Source organism: Cygnus olor, chromosome 8, assembly GCF_009769625.2.
Source record: "Cygnus olor isolate bCygOlo1 chromosome 8, bCygOlo1.pri.v2, whole genome shotgun sequence".
Classification (NCBI taxonomy): Eukaryota; Metazoa; Chordata; class Aves; order Anseriformes; family Anatidae; genus Cygnus; species Cygnus olor.
Genome location: NC_049176.1, coordinates 4,523,007 through 4,547,956, shown reverse-complemented (window position 1 = coordinate 4,547,956; position 24,950 = coordinate 4,523,007). Strand labels below are relative to the sequence as shown.

Sequence of the window (24,950 nt, the reverse complement as noted above, 5' to 3'; positions counted from 1 at the left end):
ATAACAGGATAATCCCAAAAACTAGCAATAAGCAAGAACAGAGAACACCACTGAGCTCAGGAAACATGTTAACTCATTCATGGTCCAAAGGCTATGCCTAATACTATCTAAGACTTTTTATAGTTATTTTATTTAAAATTACTTCATCTGTCAGTGATAGCCGTTGCTTTGAGGTGATTCTCATTCCATGGACAAGAAAGGTTGCAGTTTATAGGAATGCATAGAAGAAATTGAAATAAGACGTGTTTATTCAGAATATACATACGCGTGCACACTCAGATACAGAATATATGTTTATGCTAGCAAAAACATATGAACTACAAATGTCTCCAAAGCAGAAATAAAGTTGAAATGATGAAAGGCAATGTGACTGTAATTTGGCAATACATAACTCTATAATCACTATAAAATGTAAGAAGTAAAACTATCAAATATTCTCTAGAGTTTATCTAAAAAACAGAAAGTTGAGTTTATTGTCTTATTTATTTTCATCTTCTAACCTGTCAGGATAGCATGATGGCCTTTTGAAGATGTAGTTATTGAGTAAGAGTCAATATAAACAAAACTGTGTAGGATTATATATCTTTAGCTAAATGGGTGCAATATGATACAGATCATTAACTCTAAGCACCTCAACCATTCATCTTTACAATATACATATAGAGGTTGCTGGATGAGAAATGTTATTGAGTGTATAGACCATTTTTAACAATGATAGAAGAGTGAAATAAGTATGAAAAAAATGAAGTTCCTGTGAATTCTCTGTGAATAATAGTTTAAATAACATTTGCTACATACCCCTTCCCATAAATAGTATGGACCACCCTGAAATATGGAATGGGGTACATTTATTTTGAAGTGCTGAAAAAATTAGAATGTTGTAGGTTTCTTTTTTTCCGATATGTTATATATAATATGTATATGTATATTATTATTATCTTTCCACAAAGAGGACTCATGTAATACAAGGAAGCAGTTCTTTGGCATATTGCAAACTTCACCTAATCGTGGTAAGTTACAGTATGTCATTGCTGCTAACCTACAATTCATATTAAGATAAATCTCATAACCTTCCAAGGCAAGGAAAGCCCATATTTATAGGCTTCTAAAGCAGTATTTCTATTTCACAGATAAAAATTTATTTGGTAGCAGAAAACATCCCAGAACTTTAAAATATAGATTTGCAACTGTGTAGTACTGTTAAAATTTAGTACAGCTTTTACGTGTAAGTACTTCATAGTTGTATTTTATAATAGAAAGCATAATCTACACTTACAGATTACCCTGTGGACTTTATACTTGCTGTACCAATTTATTCAGACTTCTTGTCTGGACTGTAAAAGCATTTCTTTCTCTCAAGCTAAGGTTAAATAAATGCAGCATTAAATAAATGAAGGGGAAAAGGCTGCTATTAAGGTCAATAGATACAAAATATTAGATGAAAACAAGAAGGAAAGAAGCTGTAAGATGTGTTCTTTCTAATAATAATAAAAAAATAACCATAAGATGCAGCCACAAAAAAAAAAAAAAAAAAAAAAAAAAAGAGATCATGGTCAAAATATGTTTCATGGAGGAAAATTAGCAGCTGCTGTGTTAGGAGTTCATTGGAAAACTAACAACTGGATTTGAAATCAATGTTATTATTGTATCTTTTGATCGAGATTACATTCTAGGGAACACGGAACTGACAGTTTCTCAGCAGTACTGGAGAGAACAATGATTGATACAAAATATATACAATTACTGGTTTTACAATTGTTCCCAGTAAAATACTAGCCATAATCATGTGGAGATTTCTTTTGAAACTCTGAATACTAACAGTTATTGCATACAGTTATTTTGAGGTACTTTGTAGTGCAAACATTAGCAGAACCATTTCAAACGTCAATGATACTTAATCTATAAATTTACCTGCTAATGATAGTTGAATGATAATATTTCATAATAAAGATTTTACTGTAGCTCAATTATAAGATTAATTTTTTTGTCAAGACAAATACTGAAAATCTAGCTCCTCTTGGTATGAAACTTAAGGTAGCTTGAAAAATTTGCCCCATACAATTCGCACCTGCCAAATCTTGACCTGTGTGTTTCTGTTTGGCCTCTGTTCCTCTCCTCTTCCTTTGGCATGACACCAGCATTTTATGTTTGGTGAGAAGCATTCCTTCTTTTATTGTTGTTTCTACAAAAGATTCATAGGAATATATTTCCTGTATGTATTTCTTATACATTTATTCACAGATAACATTTAACTACCTGAATATTAGGAGAGAGTTTGTTAATAGACTTAACAGCCTTGGCCCAGCCCCATCTGCAGATTTTGACAACAGTGTGTTTGGGACTGGACAGTGTGTTTGGGACATTCATACAAAACTTCTAAAAGTTGCTTGCAATTTACATCCAGGAGAGCAATAATTAGAATAATGACATGAGATATTTTTTTCAGTGTTGATTTGTATTTTACTCTATTACTTACCTTTTGTCACTCATGTTACAGGCTGTACTTTTGCAAAGTGAAATCCCTCTTTAATATAGCCTTTGCTTTTCAAAGACCTAATCGGATTTCCCTTGTGCGAGGGTTTAATAATAACAATAAGAGTTATGGTTAGGATTACAAAAATGCCTTTTCTTCCCTCAAAGCATCTCTTCCCAATGTCAGATAGCGGGAAATAATCATTGCACCTAATGGCAGAGAGCAGGTAAAACTTCAACCTTTGTAGCTTTATTGCACTCCTTCATATCATCCCTTACTAATTCTTTCAAAATTCTTTAATTCTTTCAAAAATCTTTTGACTGCCTCTTTTTTTCTTTTCTGAGTTTCATTTTCCTTCCTTTTGATACAGTTAAGAAGCTTAAACAGACTTAGAAGCAAAATTTCTTTTTTTTTTTTTTTCATTTTAAACACAGGAAGCTCTGTAGTCTTCAAAGTGTCTGTTATTTTCTGAAATTATTGTGTAGACAGTCTATATGCCATGTGGCACTTAGCACCTAATGCAAAGCCCATCTTACTGGGTGTCATTCCATTGACTTCACTGGGCTTGGGACCGGGACCTTTCTATCACTCCCCACGTTTCAGCATTTCTTAATTAAATGTAAGAGAAGTGGTCTGAGTACCAGTGCCATGAAATATTGACTTTCTAGCAAAGATACATAAAAGGAACATCTGTTCAATCCTTCATTATATCTGAGGCTCCCACCAGTGGTATTGTACCACACTAGCACATCAAAAGTACATGCTGTCTTTTTTACTGAGGGTGAGCATGCAAGGCTTTTGAGCTGGCCTAGGTGTGTGACACGCAGAAGAGCTGCTCATAAGGGAATCACTGGCTCCCTCTTCATCATGTGCTGAAAGCTGCCTGGGCAACAGCTACAAGATTGTTTTTTCTTCCCAAACCTAGTTCCTTGCCTTTTTGGCTTCAGAGAAGAATCACAGAGGTAATCTGCAGATAAAATCTATTAATGAGTACAAGACATTCTTATTGTGCAATTAAAAGCCGTAAGAGTGTTTAGATAGTTGAAATGATTTGGTATGCTTCCAATAAATATTAATCAAAATAATTTATTTTTTTACTCTTATTTTTATTTTTTTTATTATGGTTTATTCATAATCAGACTCAAAAGTGTAGAGAAGGCAACTGCCTGCCTGATCAAAAATCTTTGTTCTTGTCACCTATTATGGCTTCAGAGGCTCCACAGAAGGTCTGAGATAAGGTTTATGTGTAAGTGGTTCTGTAGGATAGTGATGCTTACCAAATTGTTTTGCATTAACAGATTAATCCTGATAGTACAACTGTGAGCCTACTGCTTGGAATTTCTAAGTGGTGCAGGGGATGTAACCACCTGACATTAGGTGATTTAAACCATAATTGGGCTCCCTATGAAAAATGGTTGGATTTGCAGTATGTTTAGCACCCACAGCTCCTACTAAATTAAACTTCATTAACTTATCAAAAGACACAGTGGGAACATCAGTACCAGTAATAGAACTAAGGGATTCCTGCCAGCCAATCTTGCGTTCACACCACTGATCTCTATTATAGTGAAGACTGTGTAAGCAGGGAAAAGTTCAGCAGACATAATAAAGATCTTAAGCATAAATAATGGAGAGAAAATGAAATTTTTGTTTGATTGAAGTCAATGGTTATATTGATGCTAAATTCTGCTGGGGCTTAAATTAACCCTATGGACTTGATTTCCATATTCAGTAAGCATTTGCATCTCTTTCACAGCAAATAATGGTGGCAAAGTATAAAAACAGTCTATTCTTGAAGTTGCTAAAATGATGTGAAGTAACCACAGAAAAGAGAATCGTGCCCCTGTAATGAAGATTAGATAGGATAAAGCAAAGACAATGTCGGTCCCTGTGGAAGGTGCTGGTTAACGTAATTATATGTCTACTACAGGAGAGTATTCCTGCACCAAAACCAAAATGTAGTAGCAGTAAAATGAGAGAAAAGGAGGGATACTGGGTAATAATGTACAGTAGCAATTGGAAAAGAAATCTGAAATATCCCACTGGAGGATGGTAATCAAAGACAGTTTAAAAGATCAACTTGAAGTATTTTTATTTTCACAGCACACAAAAAGTGAGAAATTAAATTAGGATGACCTGAGCACATTTTGCAAAGGGCAATGCTACTGGAGTGGAATACTGATGACTCACAAATGCTACTCTTATTTATAATACTCAAACTGATGAGAAGTTGTCTGCTGTATACATATGTTATTGGAATATCATTACTTTGGAGGGTAGAACATTCTAAGATTAAATTTATAGAATGTTCAGACATTGTGATTTTGTTTTAATATTGCTAATCATAGATCTTTCAAACAAATGTGATTAGTTAGACTATATGTTACATATTTAAATCACCACAACTCCTCTATTTCACAGTAACTAAGAGCTCTGGGCAATAATAAAATGTGAGTAATGACCCTTTTCATTTCAACACTGTAAGCAAGAGGTAGAAATGCTCACTGTTTATGAGAAAATTGTGATTGGTGGAATTAATAACCAGTAATTGTTCTGCATTAGGTAAACAAAGGAAACTATCATAGATTAATGCACTCTCAGTTTTATTACAGCTCAGATATTGTAATCAACTGCGACAGGAACTGAATGAATTGGCTGCACCCAAAGGTGCTGTTTATTAATTTATCTTAACAAATAATGATGGTGTGTCAAAGTAAATTATGTTGCCTCATATGTTGCATGTCTTTGTATTGAAACACCAACAGTGAAAGAGATTTGTTCACCTGCCCTTTTCAAAATCAGAAGTGTTAAGCTATCCATGTGTTGTCAGGTTTTGTTTCATTCCCTTTTTCCCTGGAATTCAGATTAATCATAGGTATGTGTAGGCATACAAAAATAGATACCCACGCAAGTGCAGGTGTTTTCTCATACACTCTGCCAGACTCCTGTTTCCATATCCCTTTGGTCCTGCACAGGGATAGTTAAATTCTGTGATTATTTATTGTCTGTTTTGTAAAATGTTAGGGCTTAGAATCCACGCCACAGGTGGCATTTCATGTGGAGATTACCTATATGTTTACATGCCTAGATAAGCATTTATATATGCATTTTATAAGGAATCATAGAATAACCGAGTTGGAATGGGCCCACAAGGATCATTGAGTCCAACTCCTGAGTCCCCAAAGGACCACACAAAAAATCAGACCACATGTCTACCCTTGTGTATGTACACATGCAAACGTAAATTCATAAGGTAAGAAATTGTACTTGAAGGTGAGAGATGGCCATCTGATCTGTAAGGGTAGAAAGAAAGTTTCACTTTCTTTTCATTGATGATGATTGAAACATGAGACCTTAAGTGATGTGCCCAGTGCCTGAAAGTAAATTAGTGTCAGAGATAGGAATGTATCCTATATCTCCTCCGCTCCAGGCCTCAACCATTTCAGCCTTTTTTTACTCTATGGTAATATTTCTGATAGGTGCCTCCAGCCCCATGTGCCAGTGGCACCTTAACTTTTATAAAAAGTCCCTTTGAAGTCAAATAGCCAAATTCAGAGTTGATGGAAGGAAAAGCAATTTTACTGCATTTGACTGTATTGAACTGATACCAGTTCCCTGATTAAAAGTTACACAATTGAATGACCACTTTAGTGCCTATTTTTTCACATTTTTCAAGAGTAAAGTTCGAATTACTGTGTTTGTATCAAATAGGAAAGAGATTTGATCCTGAATAGATAAGATCTTCCTGGCAGAGATAAAATAAGGGGAAAAATATGTGCATGTGTGTAATGTGAATATTATTGCTTTGAATTTTCCAAAAAAAAATCCAATTTGCTGTCACATACAAAAATTGGTTTGTAACACTGGCCTTATAGTGAGTCAGAAAAATTGTTATATTAACAAGTTTGCAATTCACAGAGATTGTTACAGAATGTTTCTGTAATGAACACAATTTAAAAACTAGTTGGGAAAAGATACCTCTGAATATACACTTTTTTCAGTATGTAAATTTATGAATATTACTCCATGGTGTTAAATGTTCATTGTAATAGTAATATTTAAAATAAAATTTAAATATGGATTTAAAAATAAGCAGGCTACTCAACAATATCTGCAAACAACATACCCCAAATCCTGCCACAGATCCTGAATTCCCCCTGCCTAGCAATCACAGTAACTGCTTGTCTTCAAACATGTCTGCAGGATCTTGTTTGGAGTCAAGACCTGTTTCTTGGGGTCACTGCCATTACAGACCTCATCACTGGAGCTCACTGTTTTCCTAAACTAAGCTTCTGCTTTCTTCTGTATTAGCAGTAGAAAGCAGTGGTATCCCTGGGCAGATGATGCCTAGTCAGACATCTTTTCAGATAAGGGTTACTTCTGTTGAAAATGAATAATATAAATCCAAAAGAAACATGTTTTCCACTCAAATTATACAAAAGAGAGAAACCGTATATTTTCAAGTTATATGAGTATCTATGTACAACTATACAAATTGGCAAAGGAAAACAAATTGCAAGGAAAAATATGTTCCCAGAACAGCTGGCTACTTCGGAGAATTCCAAGATTAACATGTAAACTCCTACATCTATATTAGAAAATATCATCAGTACACCCTTAACATAATCTTAAAACTAGCACAAAACAACCCATTTTAGAGTAACTTTGCATTTTCCACCTAATTTATGTATTTCTTTATTAGAATTTATCACACAGTAGAACGGAACATGAATGCTTAAAAATAAAGTGGAACACATGTTTATTTACCATAGCCTTGTTTACCAGGATTATTTTGATATTTTTAAACCCACAATAGCATGGGGAAAACTGTTAAATTGTTTTGTTTGGATAATCCACTGCTGGGTGGCTACACAGAGAGGAAAGCAGTGGAGAATAATAATCCAATTGTTTGAGCTACTTAATAGGTTTGGATTATTTCTGCTCCTTGTTCAATATTTCACAGGTTTTGTCTTTCAGTTGGTGGTTATAGTAAAAGAATTTCCCTATTGTAGAATGAATATAATCTCCATATATGAGGCCAAAGGTCTCAGTGAAATTAGTTTTTTTTTAGATGTTAAGTGAAATGTAGCTACAGGACTGGGCTGTGAAAACAGGCAGTTGCAACCACTAGGTAAATCAGCAGTGCTGATGAAGAGTGACTCAAATAGGCCTATTCACTGTACTCCAAATTCCATCTCTCTATTGACCCACTTAAAAGGATGTCTGCTCCAAAGAGCACTGCATGTCCAGAGCCACCCAGTTTGAAAGTTCCCATTCTCTTCTTTACAGTTTAGAATTAGGGTTAGAACACAATCTGCCTGAGGTGAGCTGATCTTGAGTGATCAGAGAGAACATTAGTTAATTATGGTTTAATTAATTGCATTTATGCTTTAGACGTGGAAATTATTGATGCTTAAAATGAAATCCAAGAATTAATAGGACCTGAAGTATTTTGCTTTATCTGTTAGTTCTGAAAATTTATCACTTCTTCAGCTATGACAAGTTACATTTACTGCCATGAATCCTCATCTATCTAACTAGACCATAAATATTTCAGGGATTATAAACTTGAGTTATAGATCTTGGTCACCATGACAATATATTTTATTTCTGTGGATCTTTTATATTCATAAAAATTCACCATATCTTATAGGATTTTATGTAAATGAAATCAAGGGCTTTGCATCTGCAAAATAGAGGGGGATTTTTATTTTTTTTTTATGTTTATTTTTCTCCTCAGGAAGTTTATTAAAATTATTCAGGTTTTCTCAAAGTCCATGAGAAAATTTCTTTCTTTTGTAGCAAACATAAATTGATGAAGAGAAATCATACAGCATTTGATTCTGGTTTAGATGTTAAAATCATCTTCAGATTTCATAATCCTTCAGCTGTTGAAGTCACCTTATCAGTATTAGCTTGTTTTTCACAACAATTTTAAAAGAATATTTATAAAGTTTTGAACCAAATGAACCACTCTCAATATCCCACATTCAAAAGTTGTAGCCTAGAACCCATGACAAGTGAACTAAAAAGATTCATCAGTAGTATGTTGTCAAATTCATATGCTCTAGGAGACACATACAAGATTAGACTTAATGTTAAAAAAAAATAGCTGAAACTTAAAGTATTTTAGCTTGAATTTAGAATCTACATTGTCTGATATTTAGATATAATCAAGGCCTTGTGTGAATTTACAAATTGGCACAATTAACATCCATTATTTATATTAACATGTATATGTATGAGTGTGTTCAGAGCTTTTTTTGTAGTGCTTCAGTCTTCAGATCTTTTGTCTTCAAATCTGTTGCTAGGCCAAAGTACTGAGCACAATTTTTCCAAGAAACCTGGATTAGGGTTCTCAAAGATTGCAGGAAAGATAGGGGTAAGCAAAAAAAAAGAGGTAACCAAAACTACCTGCAGATACTTACCAATTTACTGGCATGTTTCGAGTCACCTGTGTGTTTATTTTTAATATGTTCATACACATATGTATACGCATACACAGAGGTTTGCAGCTTTTATGAAATTACTGTTGCTAATACAGCAGGTGTTCAGAAATTGACCAAAAAAAATGGATAGCTGAAATGGCAATTATTCAAACAAGAAAGAAAAATTTAAGAATAACAAGGTGAGTTTTTCAGCATCTGATATGCACATTGTTATGTTCTTACTATCATGAGCCAGCATGACCTATTATGACTTGAAGACTGATTTTGTATTTCAGTTTTAATTGAGCTTTCAATGTAAAAATTCTGTGGACATGTGTCCGAGTTTAATAACTTTGAAATACATGTTCAGATTGAATGACCAAGTCAATTATTTCATCGAAAGTACTTATTGAGATTGTGTTGAAGGCATACAAATAGAAAAGGAAACATACTCATTAATATGCCACTTGTTTCCAAATTAATTTCTCTCAACCTTGGCAGCATGCTTTTTGATAAATAATTATTCCTATATTTGAGGTGTTCTTGTAGTGCTACAGCAAATAAAAGTTAAAGCGTTCAATGTATTTGCCGAATAAATGAGCTTACAATTACAATGCCATCTGAGTCAGTGCTGTATTCTCAAACATGGTGAACATGGCTTAATTGGGTAGTGAACAATGAAACCTTCCTGTAATACGTGGTTCAGTGACTCAGTACATTGTGTTTTGTCCTAGAGAGTATTTACCAGTACTACTCAGGTAAGTCTGGCCTATAGTTTTATGTATGGCATTTATATATTGCAGGCCAACTGCTGTCATAACACTAAGGTTTTATTTTGCAGGAACACCTTGCAAAAACAAATAGCATATCTATCATTTTTCAAAAGTATTAAGCAGGTATGGTTCCCTTTGCTACTGCTTAAATGATTTACTTTGTTATCACTCACCTTTTTAATGAGAAACTAAGGCTCTTTGTGGGGAAAAAATAAAAAAAAAAATCCTTATTATTGCATGTTCCAATGTCAGTTACATGAAAGCAAACTATGCTATGTTCAGAAACACTATCTTTTTGCACTGGCTAATTTAGCAAATTTTGGTTTTGAGAAGACATATTTTGATGATAATATGTCTGCTTAATGTACTTAATCTGCATGTTTTCAGAGCACTTGGCCTTCACTCCTTCCTTCCAATCTATTAATCTTCTAGCCATTTTATCTCAGCCCTTGAACTGAATAATGCCATAAACTAGAAAACCAAAGGATGACACCAAAAAGAAACAAAGAACTATTACTGAAAAAGATAAATGTAGTGGCACTTCTGCTAATCCTAATTTATTTAGAATTTAGAGAGGATTCTTCTGTCACATCATCTATCACAGACAAGACACTAGGGTGGGAGAGAAGTAAGCAATTAAAAACTTGTTCTTCATCCCAGGTATTTTCTGATTTCTTATTCAGTTAGGTTCCATTAACTGTTTCACTCTTCCTGCCAAGTATAAAATCATTTGTCAACTTCTGAGGTTAAAATTAGTGTCGCTGAAAGAACTGGCATTGACAGCCACTGAGGATAGAGTATAAATGTATTTTACTTCTAGAACAGGTGCTGCATTAACAATGACAGTTGAAGCTTCCCCTGGCTGTCCTGTTATCATGTGCTTCCACCTTGACCTGTGGTGTAAACTCTTCTTGATGAAATCTGATGTTTTGCCATTCAGGTCACTGGACTTTCAGGTAGCATGACCCACCTGTAGGATTCCTGCCCGAGAAAGCTATTGAGTCAAATGCTGCACAGGATCTCTAACAAGATTGAAATATTTTATATGCACAAAGGACAGTCAGAGGTTTATGCAAGCTAAGATAATAAGTGTAATCATATTTCATACTCCAAGGAATACACTGATTGCCTCACGGTTGAGGAAAAATTTAACTCCATATATTCACCTTTCATTCTGTTTCAGGGAAACAGAACAGATGTAACAGGGCAGAGAGACCTCTAATGCAATGGTTTTTGTCCACCTTTTCTGGCAGGATACCAAGTTATTTAGAGTAAATTATATTGTAGTTCAGCATACCAGAACCTACAGAGGAGAGAAAAATTTTGGTACTGTTCAAAAAATGGCAATTTGGGGTGTGAGAGAAATATTTTCTACACTAGAGCAGTTTAAATTAGAAAATGGTTTACTTTAGACTCGTATTTGTCTTTGATTTGTTTCACATCACATTCCTAAATATTGCAAGTCCAATCTTCTAGTTAATATAAATATGAATGTAAAACTGTTGACATCAACCAAATATTCACTGAGCTAAATCATGGCTAATCCAAACTGGCATCACACCACTGAAGTTGAGCTAAAGTACTTTACATCGCCTTAACATCTTGCTCTTAATTACTGTATTCTTTTGTTTCTTGATTCACATGATTGAAAAACTCTGGGTACTTTTGAGCAGGCTGCTGACTTGTTTGTGAACCAAAGTTAAACTCATCCATGTATGCTTCTGTTCCCATTAGCATCCCTGTTGTGCTCAGCAGGGCAGAGGGGAGGCCTGCTTACCCCACCACAGCAAAGCTGCTTCAGCCGTAGTGGTACAGAAAGTTAATTCAGAACATGCAATTTGTAAGTAAGGTGTTCAGTGAGAATTTTGGACTTAGATTAGGGTTTACTTTAAAGGGTACACAAGTTCTGACTTTTTTTTTTTTTAACTATAAATAAAAACAAAGTTGCAAGGTAAAAACAAGCTCCTTGGTTGAGAATGCTAGGGAGTCGGGGTTAATGCAAAATTTTGTACTTTGAAATATTCTTGAAATCAGGGGCTGCAGTTTGTAACAGGTGCAACCGTACCTCAGGAAATAAGCTGTGTTTTGTGAGGGCGAGGTGGGCCTGGGCAAGGTCGTTAGGGCCTGCCCGGGCCCATCTCAGGCTGGGGCCCTCTCACTTTTCCTGGTCGGGCTGCAGGTGGCCCCTCTCTAGGGCTGTTTCCTGGACTTTCCTCCAAGTTTCTAAGGTTATTCTGGGACCTGATCCAGTGTGAGGACTGCTGAGCTTCAAGGGAGACTCTTGCTACTGCCAGTCCTGCAGGTACATGGTTTGTGGCCCATTGGTGAGGTCCCTGCCCTGCCAGTGCCACCTGGGGTGTCTGCTCACCCTTCCTCATGCCACAGCCCAGCTCCCAGGTGCCTCTCGCATGGTAACTCAGAGGCTGGGTGGTGAACCTGCACAGTAAGCAGGTCCCTGACTGGTTTGATAACCCTTTAAAAGTCTTGTGTTCATGATGTTATCTTTTGCCTTATTTCCCTCACTGAAAGGTGGCTTGAGGCTTGAAGCTAGTGGAGAAACAACCTCACTGAGGGGGAATGGGTGCAGAAGCTTGCATTTGTTTTGCCTTGTGGAACTTTGTTGGTCTGTATTAAGTTGATGTCCAGAGGAATGACATTTTCTGAATTGCCTTGTGGTTCCTCCTGAGTCTGCCTGCATCAGGCTGTGGATATCCACCGTCCTTCATTGCTCTGATGTATTGCTTTGTTTCTATTGCTCTTTTCCCAGATAGTGAATACGCATGTATCTTCATTTTGTGCCTCTTTCTGCAGAACTTTATCCAAGAATGAGTCAAAGATAGGGCATAAATTTGAACAAAAACATCTACTGGTATGGAGTTGTTCCGTGCCTTCCTTAACTCTTTAGCTGCACAGGTGGCTTTTTGGGGAGCTGGGCATGGAAATCAACTGGGTTACAAAACACTCCTGCCTCAGCTGGGTTCCTCTTTCAGTCAAGCCAGTCCCTAGCTTAGTGCCAGGGTAGCTGCACAAATGACCACACTAGGGCTGCTTGGGGAGGAGAAGGGTTGGAGAGGTTGGTGACGCTTAGACTTGGGTTGATGGAGCTGCTTCTCTGAGCAGCTCTGGTCCTGGGTTGCACAAGGGGGATGTTGGCATCATTGCAGTTTATTTTGTGACTTGGTGACTTCTGAAAATAGCTAAAAGCCTTCTGACCATAATGTTCGTGTTGGCTGCTAGTTTGCAGGGCTTTGGATGCTAGCATCTCAGGAGAGTCTGGAGGAAGATGAGAAAAGGAGTAGCTTTTCTCTCTCTGGAGCAGATGGAAGAGATATATGAACAGGGTATGTTAATTGGGAGACATGGAATGTGGTTACAGTGATGTTATGGGCCTCAAATTCATATAAAATTGGACTTTCCAGGCTAAGATGCATAAATTCATGGATAAAACTAACACTTCATATAACTGTATGGTAGAAGCTTAGCTATTTTTTTCCATTTGTTAGTCTCTAACCATTTTGTTTTTCTTTTTTCCTTAGGTGGTATCCTGTAGAAAGGAGGTGTTATATTAACTAGTACTGTGGACCTTGCTTACTTGCTCTTAAGTCAAGGATAACGTTTAAGTCAATGAGGCTGTACAGGTATAAAAATAGATTTTAATCAGGAAACTGTCCAATAACTGTTCCATTTTTACACATGTCCTCTTGTATTTGCTAAATCATCTTTTTAAGTTTGGGTCTTTTAGTTAATTCTAAAAGAAGATGCATATACTAGTAAGGGTATTTTGCAGAGGTTCAGGAAAAGTCCTTGAAAAATGAAGTGTTTGAACACCAAGTGGACAACAGTGGTGGAAAGCTCAAACTGGCAGATGATATTGCTCAGAGGAAACTGGAGCAATCTGTGGGCAGAAGGGGAAGGAAAGGGGCTGAAGCTGGGAGGACAGTCATTGCCTCCAGTGGAGAGGCTGGAATGGAAGTAGAAGTGCTGTAACTATGTAGTCAGTGTGAATGCCACAGCAACTTAAGTCAAGGAAGGTGTCCTGGTAATGGAAATAAACTGTGTGGTGTTTATTTGCAGAGGAAAATGCAGTGGTGGAAAAGCAAAAAATAAGATGTTAACTGCATTGGATTTGGGACTGTAACTTGGATATTCAGCTGAAGTGAAAAAGGCAGAAGTAAAATTAGCTGACTTAAGAAAGGGGACATGTAATGCTGAAAGTATAAAACAAGGAGACTGCTTGTCTATAGAATATGGTAGCTTAAAGGAACTGCAGCTTTCCTGGCCATGACCCTGTAGCCAGCCATCTGAGTACCTGAAGAGCAATATATCATCAATACAATGCAGCTCGTCCCTAGTCTTTACTAGGGGAGGTATGAAAGCTTTATCTAAAGATACTTCAAATTGGTTCAATCTTATTTATTAATATTTATAATACTGTTGTGTATTTCAGTGGTAGTTTTGTCGCTGGTTTCATCATAGTACTAAATGGCAACATATGGAACACTTGCTCCCAGCACTTTTTATAAGGGCTACCTGTGTCTCTCATGAATTACCTGGTAGCTCTGGGATGTTATCTACTGCAATTATATTTGTCATTTACATGTAAAAACAAGTTTTCTGCTGCAGGTTCTTTCAGAGTGGTTGCAGCCTGTACCGGCTGGGCTGCCTTAGGTCTATTACAGTCATTCTCTTCTTATTCTTTGTACTACACAACTTCTGTACAGATAATCAAATCACCTGTGAGGTTGCTGCCAGTTTAATAGTGTAATTGAGTAGTCTAAGCAGCATCTTAACAGCTGCTCCAAGAGGCTTTAACCTCAGTGTATACACGTTTTGTAGGATTTTGTTTTACAAAGAGGGGGATTATTGTAATATTCATTGTAATCACTCTAAGCACTGTAGGCCTGATTCCTGACTGCCATGTACCTTCTGCAATCATTTACAACTGTCTAAAAGGACTATAAAATGTGAAGACACTAGAATGGCTGCAATCTTTTTGCATTTGCAGAGAGATAAATGATTGTATGTTGTATATTGCAGTGGAGAACCAGGCCACGTGTAGAATGAGTAGAAAGTAAATACAAGCGTTAAGTCAGTGTTGAGGTGTGAGTACATGGTAGAAAACAGCAGTAGAAGGGGAAAAAAAATGCAGCAGAGGCTTTAAGTGTAATTCTGATAGATTTGAATTAAAACTCAATCTTCACATCTGTGCTGCTTACGCTTGCTGGGAGTTGAATCAATCCTCTATGCACCAAACTCAATGCAGCTGTTACTCTTAGGCAATGGTGAGGACTTGTTAGTGTTAGGTCAGAGGTTGGACTAGATGATCTTGGAGGTCTCTTCCAATCTAGATGATTCTATGATTCTGTCTGTGCTGTTTGTTTTTTGTTGTTGTTGTTTGTGTGTTTTGTTTTTTTTTTTCTAGACAGCATTCAGCAGACATCTTCAGTTGTCTGCAGTCTGTCATGGCAGGAGTAGGTCATCTTGGGAACCAGTTGTGGGCAGTAATGATTTTAGGTAAGTGTAAAGGAGAAACTGAGGCTGGAGCTCACAACTAAAATGCATCTTGAGTATAAATAAATAAAGATGGCCAACAGTAAAGGAAAAAAGAAAAAGGGAAGACTGTCTCAGATCAGCAGATAGTCATTTGGTAGTTGCCTAGAAGTTTGGATTGAGCTTGCAGAAGGACAAAGTTTGAACTAGTTACGTCTATACTGCTTCAGAGACAAAGTTTGGCAGAATTTTTCTGCTCTGAGAACCAGTTCTCTCCAGGCAGTAGAGCAGAACGCAGAGACAACAGAATCCTGGAGGTTCATGCTGGTAACCAAACCAGAGCTTACAGCTTTCCTCTTGTAATTAAGACTGATCTCCCTTTGCCCATGTATAGCTGGCTCAACCTGAATGTTCTTGTTGCATTTCCCCTTGCACCATAAGTAGCTAGATAGCCTTGTAAGTGTGAAGGAGAGGGGGGGAGGAATGTTGTCACCTCTTAAGAGCAACTTATATGTCACTGTCCATGAACCCAGTAGCACAAAATGTCTCAGTCATAAAATGCTAAATCTTAAAGTATGACAAATAACCCAGAATTGTATTAACATTTGTTAAGGGGAAGGGGGAGAATACATTTCAAAGATATAGTAGGAGATTTAGTAAATTTCCATATGAGGAAATCACTCCATTATTATTGTTTGGAAGTGCCATACTTCCAAGGTTATGCTGTTGTCAAGGCAAAAGGTTCCATATTGCATTTCCAACCAAGCCTGACTGATTAAGGGTGTTGGAAGGAATATGTTTCCTTCCAGAATCTTAATTAGGTTGACTTTAACTCACGACAGGAGATTCTGCCAGCTGTCAGCTACTGCTTGGATCTCTTACTAATTAAAACTCCGAGGAAGCCTATTAAAGGTGTTCAAAAAGCCAAATCTCCCTTTAAAACATCTCTGGCACCGCAACAAAGAGTGTGTGACAGTGATATTGCAGCTTAGATAACTTGTCTTTTGCCTTTCTACTTGGCAATGTGCCAGGTATGATACCTGAATGTGTAGGCTCTTCATTCAGAGACCTTACCTGTCATCTTCCTGTGAGTGAACTAAAAGGAATCTGAGGTGAAATCTTGCTGGTATTCAGTTTCAGTCCATCTGACATTCAGACTTTATAAAGGAACAAATATAGCTCATACTGAAATACTTGAGGTTTAGTTTCTGAGGTAGCAACATTATGCTGTTGGTAAATATTTTGAGCATTGTAACAGATGACAATATAACTCATAACTAACAGCATTATTGTGCCACTTCATGTTAATTAAATGGTGCAGCTGGGGTACTGTACTTTAAAGCTTTCCCAGTGTACCTGCTTCAGTCAGGCTAAAAAAATCCTCCTTATATACCTAGTTAATTTTCTAGGCCAACGGAAATCCTAGGCAAGGTACAGGTATACTGCCAAAAAAGGATTTTTTTTTTGGCAGTATCTCTTTCTTTACTGGGGACCTGGCAAAATAGCTCTTTAGCTTTTGTAGGCTGTCTGCAAAAGGAAAAAAAAAAAAAAAAGCTATTATAGCTGTATTTTATCTTCTCAAGTGTAGACAGATAACAATCTAAGAAGATTTTACGGAAAGAAAAGAGTTGGAGTAGAAGGAGGTTTCAGATGGCAAGGATATTAAATAGATAGGAAACAACATTTAGTTTTCCAGAAGGTCACCAAGTTTGGAAATTCACTCAAAGCAGGTTGCTGTCTTCTTGCTAAGGAAGTGAGGGGCTGTGGGAAGCACTTTTGAGAAAAATGAGAGAGCTTCTAGGTAAAACTGTTCTCAATACTTGTCTGCTAAGAAAATTAACTAGCCTTAGTAAGTTCTCCCTACATGTTCTGGAAGGAGATATGTGGCAGGGTTTCTGATTTGTGGAAGATAAAGCTTAGAGCGGTTGACAAGATTTAAGGTAACCTGGGATTATCCAGAAATGAGATGTGGTATTTCTTTGGAAGAGGCATGAAGAGTCCCTCTGACTTCATGTATGACCTTCCTCTGCTGCCTCAGTATGAAGACAGGTGCTGCTGCTGCTTCTGTTGTCATGGCACCTCACAAGGGCTTAAGAAAGCCCCCTACATTCCTTCTAGGAATTTAGTCCAACTGCCATGCCCCGTGTAACTTTATTGATGTACCTGTACGGTGCTGCTGCTTTCAGCCACGTGAGTGTCTAGCAGCACCTGTCCAGACTGATGGAGGTGTGGTGGGTGCATCTGGCCTAAGCATGAAAGCAGCACAACGCTCATAGCCATAATGGAGCAAAAGATTGATTTCTCATTTCTTCTTACAAGCAATCTGTTCCTGTTGCTGTATCTCCCTTGAAATATATGCATTTTTGCAAATTGTTGAGTAGTGTTCATGCTGTGATCCTTTATAGTCTCTGGATACTTATTCACAGAATTGCTGTATCTCTGTTTTCCTGGTGTGTTTGTTCATTTACTTATTCCTATCCTGTGATATGCTTGTTTCAGTTAGTGTTGTGTTGGTCTTATTTTTTTCTCCGCTTTTTCTTCAGTTGTCAATCATACATATTCTATATTATTCAGTCCCAGTTTTTACAAGGTGCTTACGCAATTCTTTAAATGTTTAAGGACTTAGGTTAATTAAGGAGTAGGGTTTTATTAATTAAATTTCAGGTAGTGACTTCCATCAAATACTTGGATTAGGAAACGATAACGTGATTATCAAACCCTCAATATTTAATTTGCTTCGATGTGCCATCAGCTTTAACAAAAATAAAAATGCATTGACAGACTTATTTGAGCACTCCTAAGTGGGTAACTTAAGTCATGCTTTTCTGTGCAGTACTTGTTAAATGTGATTCTAATATTTGATTCATTCTTCAAGTTGTTTATATTACTGAGACTATACATTTTTGAAACAAAAAACTGCTTTGTATACATTTCTGTATTAGTACAAAACAAAATACTTGTGTTTTAAAGTATTTTGAACCTCTTCCATTTCCTCCTTTAAAGAAAACATCTTAGCTTCTCCTTGCTATTATAATGGATTACCCAGTTTTTCTGGAGTAAAGATGCACATTTATTCCATAGGCAACTGGTTCATCTACACATGTGTATCTCAGTTGTTTTTGTGTTAGACTTAATTTCAAAAGTCTTTCTTAATTAAACTGCGTAGAAAGGAAGAGTGATTCTTTTTTTTATTGGTAAAAACATCACTTGAAATGCACAAAGTTGTCATCCATATATTCATTGCTTTTTTGTCACCTGAGTTTACTAAACTATTGTAACATTAATAATATAGCTTTCTCAGTGTCTTACTTAGAGTTATTTTCAATAATTATCACGTAGGAATCTGTGTCTGGTAAAAATTGTGTAAGAAGCAAAATGGATCATAATTATCAGTGCAGCCATACAGATTTCACATGGCAAGTGCTCATGTTTACAATGCTGAGGGAGTCAGTTGGTAGCTCGAGAAATGCAAGCTTGCCTTGTATGGTTTTCATCTAATTAAACCTCATGGTTAGAACTTCATTTTGTGGTTCTAAGCACTAGAACTGCATTCTAACTCCTCATCGTGTTATCATTAAATGTCTTACATTTGCCAGGAAGAAGTTTGCAATTGTGTGTTTATGTATGTAACTGTATGCGCACATGTGAGACTTGTGTTCTTTCATGGGCTGATGAAATCTGAAGTTGTTAACAGATTTCCTTCCACATCCAGCTAGAGCTATGTGCTGTTCTAGCCTCTTTTGGCAGCATATTTCCCAGTTTTCACATCCACGTAGGTACTGATTTATTTCACAAAAAGATAAGTTACAGCAAGGAAACTTTACCTTTTGACCTGTGATGGCAACACAGAGTGTTGAAATAAATAAATAAAAAGCTGTAAAATTCACCAAGGTGCTCTCAACAGACATTTTTTCCTGAGTAATGTGAAGAAAAATAAAAGCAAAATACAGAAGGTATAGATGTCTTTTACAGGTAAACTACTTTAAATAGTTTAAGCTCTAGACTTGTGTCGCTCTGTTTTATATGTTTGATCTGAGGCGTTACCACTTTGAACTAACGGCAGGCTAAGAATGTTAACAGGGTGTCGGCACACAGCTCTACTCCAAAATGCAGAATCTGTGCTTTGGATGAGAAACCTGCAGCCCAACAGGAGAGTGGCTCTGCTTTACCTGCCAGCATGGAAGCCCTGGCAGTGTGGGAGTGGGCCAGGAGTGTATGGGGCAGCAAGTGTGGCAGCAGGGAGACTCCCCCTGTCCCTGGCCTGTCCCTCCTGGGTGTCTTCCCCCTTTGTTTGCACTGCTGTCTTGGCCCCTCATCTGACGCCCTCCGTTTGCCCACTGCTAGTTGAGGACACCTTCTGATGTTCTTGTCAAGGATTTTCTCTCCAGTTGTCCTGCAAGGGAAGGGTATTTTCTTTAACAGCAAGTATCAAGGAATAAATTGTCAGGAGATGGGGTTTATTTGCTTGTTCTGGGTGTCTCACTCACGTGTTGCTGAACAGTGAGTATACAAGCATGCAGAGGTCTGAATGCATCCTCAGACACAAGACCTTTTTTCCTACCTGTTCTGTACTGAAAACACCTTATCTTGAGAGTAGCACTTCAAAACTCAGTTAAGTCAGTCCTGATAGGCAGCCTTTTCTCCTTCCAACATCAGGTACGTTAAGAAAAATAAACAAACAGAAAGAAAACCTTTATGAGAGTAAGACCGGTCTCATCGTGAACAAGCAATATCATCCCAATGTTGAGTTGCATCCACTTGGACTTAGAATTCATTTTTCTATTTTATGGTGTCTTATGAGAAATGATTATCCCTTCTATTTTGTACTATTTGGCAGGTGAGTGTTTATAGATTCTGTTCAAGGATGCTGCTAAACTCATTAGCTTTATTGTGCATGTCAGACACACTGAGATGCCAGCAAAGGGAACTATGGTAACATTTAGACAAAGATTTATTTGTTAAACAACATTTTAATACTTCAAATATTGAAACACTAAGTATATAATTCATCTTGATTCAGCTCGTCAGGTACAATTCAGCACTTTAGGTAGAGCACCATATTGCATAAGAAAAATAAATCTAATAGTAGTCATCTTGCATTCTTGGAAAAAAAAATATACTTGTAAGCAAAAAAGATGATGAAAACCAGGAAGTGTCATATAGTATTTGTGTATTGGATAGTCTTGTGCTCTAATAATGACTACCATAAGAGCCCTGTGCCAGTTTTATAGGAATGCCTGTGGAGAATTTACTACTTAGACACTTTCGGTCACACTTTAATTGAAGTACAAAAAAAAAAAAGAGTGGAAGTCTTTTGTTCTCTTTATAATGCCCTCCTTTGCTTTTTTTCTTTTTTTCTTGTTCCCACGTTATTGTTCAGACACCTTACAAAATGTTGAGGGATGAATAATTTGTATTAATAGGTATTCCCTTTTTCACACTATCTTCTGTCCGTTGTCCAGTGGCTGGACAGAGATGACTATTCTCTGAAGCTTGCAGCATTTTTGAAACATTTTACCACTAAAACTAGTCATCGTAAGCATATCTGAGTTGGGCTACCACGGGGCTACCAGGATGCATAAACAAGTTTCTGGAGCCCAAGGGATGGGTATTTTTGTTTTATATTAGTAGAAACTTTTTTTTTTTTTTGCACAGAGTACAACAGGAAAACAAATTGCATAAATAGCTTATGCAGTAGTTGATGGTACATTCCTAATTAAGCTCCACAGTTAATGTGATTCTGTTAGCCTAATTGTTTGTTATTGAAGAGATAACAAAGTCCTTTGATTTTTATAAAAGCTGTAATAAACACTGTTGAAATGAATTATTGCCCAGATGCATCTTCTTTCTGTTTTCATTTTGGAATAATTGTGCTAAAAGAAGAAACAAGGTTAATGTAGACTAAAATCCTGAAGTGTAAACTTAATTTGATTTTTTCTAATGTGACTACATTTTTTTTTTTCTGGCTAGTTCTTGCTGTGATATTACCTCGTATTTAGCAGGACAGCAGGACTTTTTTTTTCTTTCTTGCAAGAACTTTGATTTATGGGAAAAATTAAAAATAAAAAAAAAAAAGAAAAGAAAGAAAAAAAAAAGTGAGAATTAGCTTCTTTCCTGGCAGCTAAGATGAAAAATGATATTGACTGTAAATTGACAAAGGGCAGGTTGCCATTTTAACCTTGCTGCATAGAGAAGCAAGGTACATATTTGCTACCATCAGTTCTCATTGTGAAGGCATATTTAAGTTGCAAAGTGTGAAAGACAAAGTAGTTTGTGCTCTGCGTAGATGTTACATACATCTTCAGATGATGCTCCCAATGCTGCTTCCGTTTTGGCAAGCCTCCCATGCTAGTTTACATTGGAACCTGCTTCTTTTAAATGGTGGAGATCACGATATGAATGTCAAAATCTTTTCATGTTTCGGTTTTAAACCTTTGTTTAGCCAAAGCACTGTTAAGCTCTCATTTGCTTTAAATTACTTTCACTGTTCTATAGAAAAACAAAGCGAAATATTCTGGTAGATCAAAAATACCTTTGAGAAAATCTCAAATGTAAAAAATGAAAAAATATATTGCAAGGGAATGCTACTTTGATGTTAAAATCCCCTATGCCATTGAACTAGAAAGCACTGGAAATACAGGGTGAGCTTCCATGTCTGTTGTCACAGGATCACCCGCTAGTACCCATTTCATCCAAATGAGGTATTTGAACATGAGGATACTTCTGTTGAAGTAGCCAGAGGTTAGGCTGGTTTAATGCTTTCTTAACAGGTTTATGCTGACAGAGAACATACATAGCACATAATAAATTTGTGATAGAAATCTGATTCTAAAATTTGAGACTATTTTAATGGGGAATTACTATAACAGTATACTTACCTGTATTTACTATAAACACAGACCCTGTCTACATTGGCATGAACAGTATTCTGAGAAGAGAACGTGGATGTTGTGTTCTGGCATGTATCAGTAGCTTTGGGATTATTATATGTGCTAAAGAAAAAATGGTATAGGAAAGTAAAAAGGATGACAGCTCAAAAAAATGATATTTTCAAGGGAAAAGATCAAAGTCTTGTTCTTTAAAAACAAAGACAAACAAAAATGTTGAGCATTCCTGTATTTCTGCAGACACAACTTTCCAGTACATGAAATCCCAGGTATTAGTCAGTGTTATTCAACAGCTGCAGTCTGAGGAGCCTAATAATAACGTGTGATTGAACGTGTGTAGAAGTACCCTAAGGCTTTAGATTGCTCCAGTCACACCTCCATCTGGTACCCTGTTGTTGCTTCGCACCCTTCATTGCATCTGTATATTCTGCGTGGTATCTCCTTCTGGAGGATAGTGTTTGAGGGATATTTGTTGATTTTTCAGAAAGAAGGATCCTAATCAAGATCCTGTACTACTGCCACAATAGAAGTAAAGTGAATGTAATGGTAGCATCTTAGGCCACGAGAAGCTAATCTGTATCAAATAACACATAGTTTTTAGATAGCAGTCTGCTAAAACTCAGATTTCTTCTTCATATGGGTCTAGAAGAAGAAATGGTTTCATATTTGAACCACTGAGTGGAAGAACGTTGTGTTTCAAGTGGTTCTATTTATCTGTATAATTGGCATATGTCTAATATTGCAGATATGGTTTTGGGGGGGACAAATGGTAGCATAAATGAGGCATTCATGAAGAATATGGCCAACAGTACATGTTCTTAATCTAAGCATAATACAGGGTACTCTTCAGATGTGCTGAAGGGATGAGAGAAAAGAATGCTTTTGTATTATGAGTACTATAAGGTGAAATGTTACTTAATGCAATATGAGCTCAGTATTGTATTAGACCCTCTCAATGGGAAATGAAAATCACATCTTATTAGTGTGAAATAGGATCATCTTTTACTTTCTTTTAGCTGGTTAAACCTTCTCTTTAGCAAGATATGTTACGCTGATGTAAACCTCATGTTTCCCCCTGGAATTCTTGAACATTATGTAGCATTAAGGTCTAATAGCATACACTGCCACTTTGCTCTTACTGAGCACAAGACAATGTTTTTACTATGTTAACATCTATTTGACTTGCAGAGACTTTTTGCTGCTTTAGTACAAGTGAACAGTGACAATCCTATTATTCTCAATGTAACGCCTGTTACAGGACTCTTGTGATTGGGCATAGGTCACATTTACCTCTGGCGCAACTCTGCAGCTGTATCTGGGATGAATTTGGATCTTAATGGGCATGTAGAAGTATGTTGTCAGCATTCACAATGGGCGTTTAGGACTCAGAAATGTTCCATGTTATTCCAAGCTGCGAAAAACTAACGTGGAGTGAGGGGGGAGTGTTTAGTTTCTCGTTGTCCAAGAAACAGCTTTTTTCCCATTTTTTTTCTTCCCATACCAGTTAACGTGAAACACTAATCATGATTTGTAAATTGCTGTCTACACTTAAAGCATCTAAAATGTCTATTTCAAGCTCTGGCTGCTGCTGCTGTAAAAGTTAATACTGCACACATTTCCCTTCCAAAGAATCCTTTCCTAAGAGCTCTCATTTTTACTTAGGTAATGAACCTGGAAAATCACACCTTCCCTACCAGATTCCTGTACTGTTTGTCCTAACATTTTTTGCTGTGTGTCCTAAATGAAATTAAATGCAATCTATCTATTCAAGGGTGTTTTTTGGCTTACCTGTGTCACCAGTGAAATAAACACAGAACAAGAAATCTGCTTAAATGATTCCACAGGGCCACCATGTTTATTTGTGTTTTAAAAGCCCATTGCAACATCTTTCTCTGGGGTAAATGGCTGTCCTGAGATTTGATGAAATTTTGTTCATGATGCTTTGTATATTTAAACCAGCAACTTAAATGTTTATCTGGTGAATGAATTCAAGATAACTTTTTATTGCCCTATTTTTGCTGTGGATTTAAACTGTGCACCTAGATAATTATCACAACTCAGCTGATGTGTATACTATAAAACCGTAGGTAAAATAATAATGTATCTGAGCTTGTTAGAGCCAAGGTAATTTAAATTGTCTATATAATATTTGCTTTGTCTGAAGTTCTTTTTGTGCAGAGAAATGTCATAAAGACTGAACACTCAAGTTTCTTATTAGTAGCAGCTGAACAAGCCTTATGTTGTCCCTTTGCACAGGGATGAACTTTGCCTAAGGAAAAAAGGTAGTAAAATGTCATGGAAGTGTCACATATTCTGCCTGTATTAACTTCACATGGAATGTAGAATAAGAATGTTCAATCTGTTTTCGGTGGAGGAGAAAAGGAAAAGGTGGTGAAAGTGAAATGAAATTATAAAATAGGTTATCAGTGCTAAAATGGGAATGTGACCCTTTTTTCTAAATGTGTGTGCAAACGTTAAGCAGCAAACAGGTTTAAAATGCTCACTTCTGTCATGTGCAAGTGCAATATTTGATAATTAAAAAGTGCAATGAGAGCAAAATTGCTGTCAGTGTTTTCTTTAAAAAAAAATAAAATACAAAAGAAGTGCTCATTCCCAGTGACATGAGGCTGAGATATGCAGTTGCTTAAGACAGTGAATAGAATTTATGATTATCTTCTGTACATTGGTATTGCCCTGAATTTCTGTAGTGGATTTGGTACTTGCATATTGGTTTGTCTTAACCTGATGTCTTTTCCTGCAACATCTATCTTATCCTTGCTATCCTTATAAAACATACCCATATCAGAAAAAGAAAAAAAAATCCTAAACCAGTCTTATTTTCTGTGGATTACCATAATTTGTTTTAATTGTATTGTTGGCCTGAAAAGATCCGTTCAAC

General features: G+C 36.6%; 1 long non-coding RNA gene across 1 annotated transcript in view; it reads right to left on the bottom strand.

Moving 5' to 3' along the window:
- The window catches only part of LOC121074069, a 173,681-nt gene that overhangs the window by 30,113 nt on the left and 118,618 nt on the right, over nt 1–24,950 (bottom strand). The gene's annotated exons all lie outside the window — the stretch shown is intronic.